Genomic DNA, 12,847 nt, shown 5'->3' with positions numbered 1-12,847 from the left:
AAGGGGTGCTGCATTCCTGAGTGTCCTGTGCTGTCCTGCAGATAAGCCATTAAACTGAGGCCTCATCTACTTATGCTAGTGGATGTAAAACATCACATCACAACTATCAAAAAGAGTAGGTGGTTTTATTTGTATACATATATACAATTCATATTTTTACATATTTACAATATTTACATATTTAACATCATTCAATACAATTGATATTTCCAGTTTAAGTATTCCTCCAATGCTTTTACCCATAACCAAAACCATACTTTTCCAGTATTTTTCTCAATGTCCATTTTCCAATGTATTTGATTTCAAGTCTTTCATTCCATATAGTCCATAGGTTCATAGGTTAGTACTAAGCTAACTGCCCTTGTGAGCCATTTTAAGCCTAACCAATTATCCCTTGTGAGACTCAAACCCTGCACCTTGTGTTTGTAAGGCAAACACCTTAACCATTAGGCCACCTGTTACATAGAATATGATTCCGTTCATTTTCTTAGCTTCATTCTGGGATCTTGTCCCATAAAATTCATAGTCTATCATATCCATGTTTAACATTTCAAAATTTAAATAACATTTGATCAAATCATGTTTACAGACTTCTTCCTAGTTTTTGAATTCTCTCACATTTTAAAAAAATGTTCTGTATTTTCTAGTTTTTTACATGTATTACATATTCTATCTTGTTTTCTCTTGTATGGCATATTTGCCTCACTGGTAATTTTCCTATGGACAACCTCCACAAAAAAATCATTACATTCGTTAATTCTTTTATAATTTCTGTATCTCATCATTGTTACTTTCTTCTTATCAATTTCTAACTCTTCCCATGGTTCCAATAAATAATAGGATATCATAATGTTAATATATTATTCTTTTCTGTTCTTTTCTACCACATTATTTTTGTAATTTCCACAATAGAATTTTACTGTGAAATTCTTGGATTTCTTCATTAACACTTTTATATCTTTTTTCCATCCCAAATTTCTCTATATTTACAATAAATTATTGTTTCTGTCAAATCTTTATTATTTTTCATTATTCCTTTTAGTACTTTATATATACTTAAAGAGGCTGCATGAACAATTAGATGTATCAGCCCCAATCCCCCTTGTTCATCTTTCATATAGAAAATTCTCCTCTTAACCGGGTTCAGTCTTGACCCCCAAATAAATGAAAAAAATTGTCTGCATAATTTCTTTTTCATATTTCATTGGCATCATATAAACATTTGCAATATAAGCTATTTTACCAATTATTATGGTGTTTATTAAATGTGCTTTCTTTTTGTATGAAAACCTATATGTCTTCCAGAATGTAATCATATCTTTGATTCCTTTATTTACTTTATCCCATTGTTCATGTCTGTATTCTGTCCTTCCATATAGTATTCTTTAAATATCTACATTCTTTTCTTTATATTCCACATGTCCTTTAATACCTTCATACCCAAATCCTTTGCTTTTTCTTTATTTATGCTTAAATCAATTTTCTTCAACTGTGTACTCAATTATTCATTATTTTTTTTTCATCCAGACTTTATGTTTTGCTATTACTGCAATATCATCAGCGTAAGTATATATTATCGGTAACTGTATCACCTCCATCATTCTATATCCTCTCTTACTTGACATTTTATTAATTTCAATTAGTACTGTGTTCATGATTATAGCAAAGATAATACTGCTTGCAGGACATCCTTGTTTTATACCACACTCAATTTTCAAATTACCCCCAATCCAACCATTTATGTTCAGTTTCACATAACTCTTTTCATATACTGATTTAATTACTTGCAATATTTTTTCACCTATGTTGTATGCTTGTAAAATCCCCCATAATGCTTTACACTGAATATTATCACATACCTTACTGGCATCACCTATCGTGATTTTCTTTCCACTTTGTTATTAACAATATAATCAATTAATTCCCTTATTATCACCAATAGGTCTTGAATCCCCTTTTCTTTTCTCTCAAATTCTAATCATATAATGTTTTTATTTTACATTGTAGTCTTTTAGTTACTATCCTCATGAAAATTTTATATTCTGTGTTATTCAGTGTAATTGGTCTCCAATTGTTTATGTCATCTTTATCTCCTTTCTTTAATATAAATTTTCACACCAGTGCAAATTTCTTTATATTTAATTCCTTTCTAGCCATTCATTCATTACTTCTATAAACACCATTTTGCCAGTCATATGTTTCTTTAAACATACTATATTCAGTTCCATCCAAACCTGTAGGTGAATTAATGTTAATATCTTTCATGATCTCATTCAATGCATTTATATTTATTTTTCTCTCTAACTATTCATTATCTTCCTTATTTATTTTTTTACCACTATCAGTTTGTTCTGTTAACTTCTTTTTACATATTCCTTAATTATTTTATATATTTCTCATTGTTTTTTAACTTGTTTCCTTTTTTATTTTTAGTTCTCTTACTATCTGTCCTTCTTTTACTGTCTTACATAAGTATGATGTACTTCTTTTTTTCCTTGTAAGCAATATTTTTGCTTATGTAACAATTTAACCTTATCCTTATTTCATATATATATAATTTTTGTTTTCCATAAAACAATTTTTTTCTTCTCTATCAAGTCTTTAAATATTTCTTGACTTAATATTTTGTATTCCATTCCTTCTTTTTTCCTTTTCTTTTCTATGCATTCTTAAAATCTTTTTTTTATATTTCTTTTGGAATTAAATCCACCATATTGCCCAAATATCATAAAAATCTCTCATACTGATAAGTCATTGCTATAATTCTGTATTTTTTCCTTTCCCTGAATCTAAATCTTTTTTTATTTACTATTTTTATGCTTTTTCCTATTTTAATATATTTCTCATTTTCATGAATTCTTATCCAAATCACCACATGATCAAAAAACCTATTATATTTTATTCCATTTTGTATAATTTTAAGGCCTTCTGATGTAAAAAAAAATAATACTAGGTGTGTGTATCACATTGTCATTTTCCATTTTTAAAATGATTCCACATTCCCAACCCCCAGTCTATAATCCTCTTTCATCATAAATTTTAGTAGTGTCCACCATTTCTTTACATATTGTCAACAAATATTCTCTCAGTGATTTTGCTTCAACTTCAGTTGTAAACTGAATCAAGATTCTTTTTTGTTTGCCTAAAAAAGGCTTGCACAATGCATACTGACAATGAAAAGTCTATTTTCTTTTTTCATATGGCTTCAAAACGTTTTCCATAGCCTAGCCAGTTTCAAAAAACAAGTCACAAAAATTTCTTTGTTAATTAAAATGAAAGCTCTTACCTCTTCAGATTTTACTCCCAGAGGTGCAATAACACTGTCCCATGCCTCATTTCTGTCCAGACCTTTTTCTTTTTTACTGCAAACCCGAACAACATATTTTTTCTTTACTTCCTTTATCTGTCTTCTCCTTTTCTCCTTCTTCCACCATTTTGAGCATAGGCCTTTTTTTCTGGAACCCTCTCTGACTATTTTTCATTCTCTTTTTCTCTCTCTTCTCTCTTTTCCATAATGTCACTGCAGGATACAGCAGTTCCACTTTCGGCTCACTCTGGTTAAGTAGCTCCTCCAGATACTTACCCTGCAACCCTCCTGACTGGAGGGTTGAAATAACATAGTTTTCTGCCATTTCTATTGTTTCAAACAGGTTTTCTGAAAATTTTCTTCTGAACTGATCTCCACCACTGCATTTAGATCCATCTCTTTTCTGTTCTTGTCACCATCAGCAGATAACCTTTTCTGAGATTCCACATCACCTGAAAACATTTCTCGTAGTGATTCTACAACTTTTTCTTCATTTTCCACACATATAACTTCCAAATTGCCTTGGCTCTCAGCAGCCATGTTTTTTCCTGCTCCTCTTGACTGCATCCATGCCTGGAGAGGAAACCGTAAGTCAGGATGTGCAACACCAAACCCTTCCCCCAACTGCAAAGAGTAGGGGAAGTTTTCCAATGCACCAGCCAAATGCAGACCACTAAGATCCAGCAGCAAAAATCACTTTCAGATCACCTAAGCCAATAACTCTGCTGGTGAAGCACTATTCTCTTGCGCCATAGCCAAATTATGGAACTCACTCCCACCCACAATTACCTCCATACCATCATGCACCCACTTCAAAACTTTACTAAAAATGCAACTAAAAACATGCTGGCTATGCCCTTGCAACTCCCACTCTAATATCATCCACCCCATCCAACCACTACCTTTCTTTCCACTCCACTAACTACCTTGATTATAGCAAGCTCAGATGCTCATAAGCCAGTACTAATTATACAGCACAAACTTCTTCTTCTTGTAACATTTGTTAATGTCTGGTATGCACTTCACAGATAAAGATTCTAGTTGTCTACTGATGTACTATGTTCTTCATCTGTAAATACATTGTAAGTAATTGCTATGTAAATTGTTATTCACTATGTAATCCAATATATATACTGTCTGTTTATTTTAACTGTCGAGCTTTTCTCCCCGGGCCTCCACTGAAAATGGACTTACGTCCAGTCAGACACTCCCGGTCAACAAATTTAAATAAATAAATAAAATAAATAAATAAATAAATAAAATTTCCCCTATCGATATAAATACACCTCAGGTCTCCCTTAAAATGAGGCTGCTAGTCAAGTGGGATTAACCTGGTCAATGGAGGATGAAGAAGTAAAAATAAATAAATAAATTGTTACGTCTTGGAAATTTCCAACTGCTGCACAACAGTGACTGAATCTGAGCAACACACTACAGTATATGAAAGGTAGCATTTTATATTTGTTAAAACAATAGTGTGATGGTGGCCTTATTAAAAGTGCACTCTGGAATTAATAAAACATTTCAACAGTCTTAAGCTGTCATGTATTTTATTTATCAGTACCTCAGCACATTTTAACCGCTGTTAATCCGTCACAGTTGAAAATGCTTCTCAAATCCTGCTGGCTCTGCTCTTGTCTAACACCAGGTTGATTATCATTCCTGCTGTACTACAGAATAACGCTTATACCGTAACGACTTTCTCTGTAGATCCATATTCTCTCCACCTGTGGTTATACTATCTTATCCTATTTATTACTTCCATCATAGCCTATCCTAAATTGTATCTCTATATCCTCTGCTTATGTCACTTCATAATTCTCCTCTTTGGTTCCTGTAATCCTCAACAATACCTTAGACTGTGCTTACATTCACACTAGAAACTGTTATATCTACCTTGATAAAGTAAACCAGGCATGCATTACTCTTAGCAAATATTGTAATAGCTAATCTTTGTAAATGCTTCACAGGTATATATATTTTCAAATATTTTATGTACATTTGTACTTTTCTGTTTATAAATGTTGCGTGATTTTATGTTTTGTTCTGTTTTTCTGTAACTGAGTCTCTGCTGAAAATGGGTACCTGTCTAGTAGGACTATCACAGTAAACACATGTTAAGTAAATAAATAAATACATTTATTTATATATTTATGTATTTATTTATGTATGTATTTATTTATGTATTTATACTTAAATAAATAAATTTAGCTGTCTTATGGTATAGCATCTGCTAGAAAAATCATTTTGATGCTTTGTATAAAAATCATATTTTGCAATAGTCGTAGTCTTCCTTAAGGTTATAAAAAAGCAGTCATATATAGTAATGTTTTGTTCTATACATATTTGCTTTTTCAGTTTCAGCATATCCTACAGCATAGTAAGTACAAGTTTAGCCAAGCTGTAAATTGGTCATACTTTTACTGATTCTTCCTACTGTTCAACAAAATACACAGTATGGCAAACCCATGGATTTTAAACTAAAAGTGTAGAGTTTTATGTCTTTGTCATTTTAAACTAAACCTTTAGTACTGCTTAGAGAAACATATAACCTAAAACCAGGGAGCTATTCATAAACATTGTGCACAATGGAACAAAGCAGGTATGCAGTTGGCTGACAAGTCAAAACCCTAAACAGTTCAAAGAAACTTGTACACAATGGAGTAAATCCTCTATATAGTTTTATTCCACTTTGTAGATATAGTATGCTGTGTGTGGAATGTACATGCAAATGACTTTAGGACTGCATATGATTCACAAATACTGCACCAGACACATACTGCCTAAACTAAAGGGGTAATTTATGGGACTTGAACTACATGCCTCTTTCCCTGCTGAGGAGTTGCCAAACTACAGAAGTTGAGCAGAGCATCAGAGCTGAACTTACAAAAGAAATTATTTACACAAATGGGAAAAAACTACCACCAGAGGAATTTCATGTAGTGAAAGTAGCCCTGCTACCACAACCACACCTTTAACTTTGTCCACACAGTAATAATACTGAGTTCCCACCCATAAGAGTTCATTAGCACCATATTCTTTCATTACCAAAACATGGTAATGTTCCTATCTCCAAAACCACCATGCCATTGAGGAGCTTAGCCTAAATTCCTAATTGCTCTAAAGGACTGTCTGGTAAAGTGACTTGATCAAGGTCACACAGTAGTCAAATGCAGGTGGAAAGATTTAAACCCTGTACCCTTGGCACAAGAAGCAGCACCTGAAAAACTGCTGTCACTGATTTCTCTGACTTTAACCAGTTGTAATACTCTGTCTCTCTTTTGTCCAAAATCCTAGAAAACTGTAGTACTGACAACTTCTCCAACAACTGTTTGATCATCAGCTTCTAACCCATACTCACTGTGGCTTTTGCCCTGGAGACAGTACTATCACTGCCCCTCTCAATTTTGTCAACAGCATTAAACAAGCAAGGAAAAAGTAGCAGCCTGGTGTCTGTCTTATTTCTCAGCTTATCAAGAGCCTTTGATACCTTCTCTCATGCCAAGCTATTTCAACAGCTATCTTGTCTAGATCTCTCATCCTGAGCCCAACAATTGACCAACAGCTACTTATCAGTCTCACAGCAGCCAACAAAATGGCAAATGGCCCAGTCAGCTTTCCTGCTAGTCCATACTGAAGTCTTTCAAGGATCTCTTCTCGGTCATGTGTTTTTTAGTATTTTCATTAACAACATCCATACTGTATCAAAACTTGCCTCCTTGATCCAATATACCGATGACTTGACCTACATACATATGCCTGCTAAAACCCCTGTCCCATCTTCAGCATATAGCCCAGCTATCAATTAAATCTGTTGAATCTAGAATTAATAACTCTGAGCTGCTACTAAATCCAAAGAAAGAACTAAGATATTCCAATTCCTTCCCAAAATCCACAACTTGAACAGGGCTGCCTTCACTATAAAATTAGAAATGACATCATACACAAAACTATCAGGGGGTTATTCTAGATGATAACTTTAAACTCAGCTTGCATATACATCAGCCCATCAAAAACACCCACCAGAAACTTGATTCAGGTTTTAGAATCAAATATTCTCTCACATATAGATCAAGAAAACCTTGGCATAAACCTTCGTCTTACAATCCCTTGACATGGTTCTCCAATCTTGACAAATCTAAGGCCATACTTATATCTGAACTAGAAAAATGCTACAATAAAGTGGCAAGGTTTACAACAAGTCTGGCTTATAGGTCACACCACTGTATTGCCCCAAAACAAATAATTTTGCTTGAATTGCCTCATTACCTCACCTACTCTCAATACCAATACACAAAAATGCCAAGCCTTGACAGGAATCATTCAGCATCATGAATAATCAAGGTGATTATATTCGCAAAACAAACTGCTTAACATTCACAAGTCCAGTAATTCAGCAGGAGATGCCTTATCTCAATTCATTCCAAAAATAAAAAATAAATATGGAACTGAATCCATCTTTGAGACTAAATAATTACTTCATCACCCTACCCCATCTCCAAATTCTCAGGCAAGTTTACACCATTCACTATCTCTGTATTAACACACTTGCTTAACCTAAAACCTTTTTGCTACTCTGTAACCCACCTTCCACTTTTTTTCACCATTAATCTCTTACTCTATTCAACACTGGGCTCCTTCTCAGTTAATCCCTAGTGCTAGCAGGAAATAACGTGTCATTTTATATATTCCACTACCAATTTTTCAGGTGAGTACAATATTTAATCACTACTTCAATCTTCTCTCTCCTCTCTGCTATACTATACTGTAATCTCACAAACCTTCCATATTACACTTAATACAGCCTACTAATAAATCCAACTGCCATTTTTTAATGTCTCTCCACCAGAACAATTATTGATTTTTCTATCCATCACTAAAATTCCTATATGATTATTTTTATTTTTATAATTTATAAAGATTAAGTATCTTGGTTCTATGCAGTTTTTGTACATGTATAACCATCATAACTGTACATTTATTATCATTCATTATGGATTCACATTATATTTGTAGTCTCTGTGGAGGTTTTCTCCCTGGGCTTCTACGGAAAAGGGTATTTTCTATGCAGTCAGACTTTCCCGGTAAACAAATACTAATAAATAAAATTAATAAATAAGTAAAGAAGCCAGAGCTTACATCCTCTGCACTGTCTGATGAATGTCCTGCTGTTGTGCTGCACTTCAATGTGACACAATGAATGGAAATAACTTTTGTACATGAATGTACAGTACCCCATGGTGTAATGTGTGCATCTTTTCCATTTTTCAGAAAAAATAAATTCCTTTTTATGCCACATAACAGTGCTATGAACCTTGACTATGAAGTTTGGTGTCCACAAGTAGATAGAATATCAGACTTAGCACAGAGAATGCATGTATACAGCTGTACACTATGTTTATGAATCTGTAAACCTCCTAATTAGCATAGTTACAGAAGTACAGTTTTTGAGAAATGATTGCTGAGTTCAGCAACAAGGGGCTAGTTAATCTCTTATGTTCCTTGAATAATGTCTTTGATAAGAAACAAGCTAACTAGTTTTACCACAACAATGCCATCTGGAGTAACAGTACATATGAATGACTACAAACTTTATTTTTATATTCAGTCCAAAAAACAAATGACAACTCAGTAATCAATAAGTGCACACTATAATACCCATATGTGTATACTGACTCAAAGGGCCAGACTCTGACACAGTTTTTTGTAAAGTATTCAGTGTCCATGAGCATACTTAGATGAGTTTGATCTAGAAAGTCCTACCTCACAATGTCTGTTACACTAGATAACACCAAATGCATATTTCATTAGTTAGTTAGTTAACTGGGGTCAAGTACTTAAGCTACTAGGCCTTCTTTAGGCAAAGCCTAGAATACACCAGACTAATGAAACAATGAAAGTGTAATGCAAGAGATTTGGCATTGTTATATACTACACAATAGCAAACAAAAATATGATAAGAAAAGTTTACAGCCATTACAAGGAGAAATGAAAGACAAGGAGTAGAAGAAGGACTATGAATGGAAAAGGAATCAATGAACAAAAGAGAGGTGTGTATAGCGTAATATACATAAGTAAATTAATGGGCAGATATTTTATTTAACTCCTTCTCTGTAGTACACCCTCAGCTGACAGGGAATGCAGATCAAGTGTTGCAGCATGCAGGTACAGCCAGCAGCAAATTACACAAATTCACAAACCTGACCTCAAGACATGTTGATAAAAGGTAGAACAAATATTGACAGAAACTGTCTGAAATATCGGCACAAATGTCAAAAAGCACCTAGCACTGCCTTTCAACATTATATGATGGTTATTAAAATAATAACGCAATACCAGCATGTAGTTTCCAAGTGCCAGGGTTTAAGAGCTGCCAGTGCTTGTATTTCAACCCAATCACTAACAGTGAGGTGGCAGACTGTCTGACTGTGTAGAATGCTGGTATAGGTCATCTGCTAGCGAGATGCAATATCCATCAGGGATAACATCCCTAGTCTGTGAAACAAACAATGCTTATCCCAAGCAGTGATACAGGTTGCATACTCTCACATCCTTGACAAATTTCTTACTAGTGTGTTGACCAGACATAGCCATACGAGGTCACCAGCAACATCAGTCAAATAGAATAACAACAAAGGAATCCTTTTGTGGAACAAGTACATTCCCCAAAGGGTATGATGTCATATACTGCAAATGCATCAGTATAAAAGCATGGTGTATGATGCATATATGCAGAATGTATACAGTCTATACTTGATGTTTGAGGAGGGACATATCTCACCAAGGTGGACAGCACAGTGGTGCAGCAAGTAGTGTTATCACCTCAGAGCAAAGGGTTGTCCATTTTGATTGTTAGTTAGGTTGTCTTTTGTGTGGAGTCTGCTTGTCCTCCCTGTACTTGTTTGGGTTGTGAAAGTGGCTGTTCCAGTTTCCTCGTGCATTGCAGTGACATGCAGTAGGTGGATCTGGCACTCTAAATGTGTTGTTGGTGTGAGTGATCACATCTACGTGGTGTATGTGTTGTATGAGAGCACAACAATGGGAGGGCTAGCCATCTGGCAGTGTGAACACTGGGGCTGTAGGTGACTGTCACTGTTGAAGTGACACCATAACCCAGGGTGCACAAAATGGGTAAAAGGGATTGTGGATGGATGGATATCTCAGGAGGTCATGTACTGGGTAAGGTAAGCAATGATACAGAGCAAGAATATGTAAAAGTGAGATGCAAGTACATACATAGACATCCTGATGGTATCCCACACAAAATACATTCAAATACTGAAGACCACATATAAAATATATGCTGAAATGAGGTCAAACTATGATTTTTCTTTAATGAAAAGCAAATGATTATGAAACATTTGTTGGACTGCATAAAGGCAATGAACATAAAATTTGTAGGTGTTGTAAACGATGGCAAAAATCTAAAAACAAAACCATGAAAAATCAGCACAGTCAAATGTGAAAACCTGTTCAAGAGGTAGCTGTAATATACAACACCCTACAGAAGACCAAAATGCCTCAGGTTACAGAAGATAAGTCACCACAGATAACCCCAAACTATTTTTTAATGAATTTATTTAACTAAATGTTCCTTCTTTCATTTTCCTTCCTGCTTTTGTTATTATGCTATGAAATGACCACAGTAAATTATTACAGATCCAAAGTTATTTCACACAAATGTGGAACTAATACAAAGATTACTTTTTAAAATGAACAAATCACTAGAGATTATATTAACAGTCATCCATGAGCAGCCCTGATACTAACACAGCACATATAATTACTTTGCTGCTTGTACAGATTCTGATTGTGAGAGAAAGTCATATCTTGCAAAGTTTTAGTGTAAGAATTGGAGAGAAAGCCAAAATAATGAGGAATAAAGTTCCCAAATCAGGGACAGATTTTAAATATTGTTCTTATCTGCATAGAATTCTGATAGCATAACAGTTGTTGCATTTGCATGCATTTACTGAAGTATATGAAGTCTGAAATTCAACTGTTTGACATTATTTAGTGACTGTAGTCCTTAACAGTTTATCAGAACACAATAAATGTTTGAAGGAAAATAAAAAAAAATATGAGGCAAAACGTCAGGGGCATTCTGTAAAAATGAGTTTCATTTTAGAGGTATGGCTGTTTACCGTTGTTCCTGGTGCTCTCTATTCCCATTGTTAATTTATGTCATAATGCCATCCAGGAGGAACTGACTTGCTGAGAAGTGGGTGTTTTTTTACTTTTTGTTTATTACCTTTAGCATCAATGATCAAGATGTCTTACCTGGCTTCTGGTCCCAGCATTCCCTATTCTTAATCCAGTCTGCAATGTAATTTCCTACAAACAGCTGGCACACCAAGAACATTTTTCTATTAATATCATGAATAGTATTTTATCCAGTCAAGGTGTGGTTACTCAAACAACTCCGCAGATCTTTTGTGAGGAAAAAGAATACTATATAATACGCTAACTGGCATGACCCATTCCATTTCTTAATATTTGCTGTCTTTTCAACTTGAATAATACACCATTAGGTTGACACTGGAGGCAATCTGTCATGACTCTCTGCTGCTGAAGTGGGTGGAGGTAGGTGGGACAGCTTCAGGGATCATCATTTCAACGATCACATCTTAGGACGCTACAGTTATGCAATAGCAGGTTTCACAATTGCAAAGAGAAGTGCTTTCAGAAGCACTTGTAAATTTGAAAAGTTTGAGTAGTTTGGGGTAAAGCTAGGATAATAGCTGCCAGTGTATCCTATGGCACATCTGCCATCTGCCAATGGCACCTGAAACTTAATCATAAACATACAGCTCAAGCTAGGAAGGCCCTTATCCAGTGACATGCCCGTTTGCGATTCAGAAACATGCTAGCCATGACGAGGTAAGACCTCATCATTGGCTAGTTTACATGTTTTTTTGAATCACATTTACTACCATGACATGCAGATCATAGATGATCTTCCCATGTAGGTAGTGACATACTGCTTATATAAACAATGGCACCCCCCATTCACTCCGAGACCATGATGAGCTTCTGCTTTCTTGAATAGATTGTCTGTGCATTTGCCTTCCTGGAGACAGTTCTGGAGAGAGAGAGAGAGAGAGAGAGAGAGGGCACATGGCTAATTAGGCAATGGAATGTGTTACTGGCATTCAGCATAGTCACGTTTGTGTTGGTGGGCTGTGTAGCACCATGTAAGCGTGGTTGCTGAATTGGAGAAAGGTACCATAATATCTAAACCTCCATGTACATTTTACGGTATCTCAATGAATTCAACAGAAAGTGTTGTTATTTCAGCTTCAGGGAACACTTAGGTTTTATCTCCTCCAATACCATTTGCCTTAGATTTTGGGCAGTCCACAGTAATACACAGTATTCTTCATTAACAGCATAATTCGCTTGTTTCTTTACTGTTTAACTCTCACATCCATTATGACATTACTGAAAGTACATTAGCTTGGACAAAGAGAAAAAAATGCACATATTCAGCTATATTAATAAACCATGAAACAGTCAAAAGGCAAAAAATGCACACAAAGC

Source organism: Protopterus annectens, chromosome 17.part0 (assembly GCF_019279795.1).
Source record: "Protopterus annectens isolate FY-2018-M chromosome 17.part0, PAN1.0, whole genome shotgun sequence".
Lineage (NCBI taxonomy): Eukaryota > Metazoa > Chordata > Ceratodontiformes > Protopteridae > Protopterus > Protopterus annectens.
Note: the sequence above shows the minus strand (reverse complement) of the source record.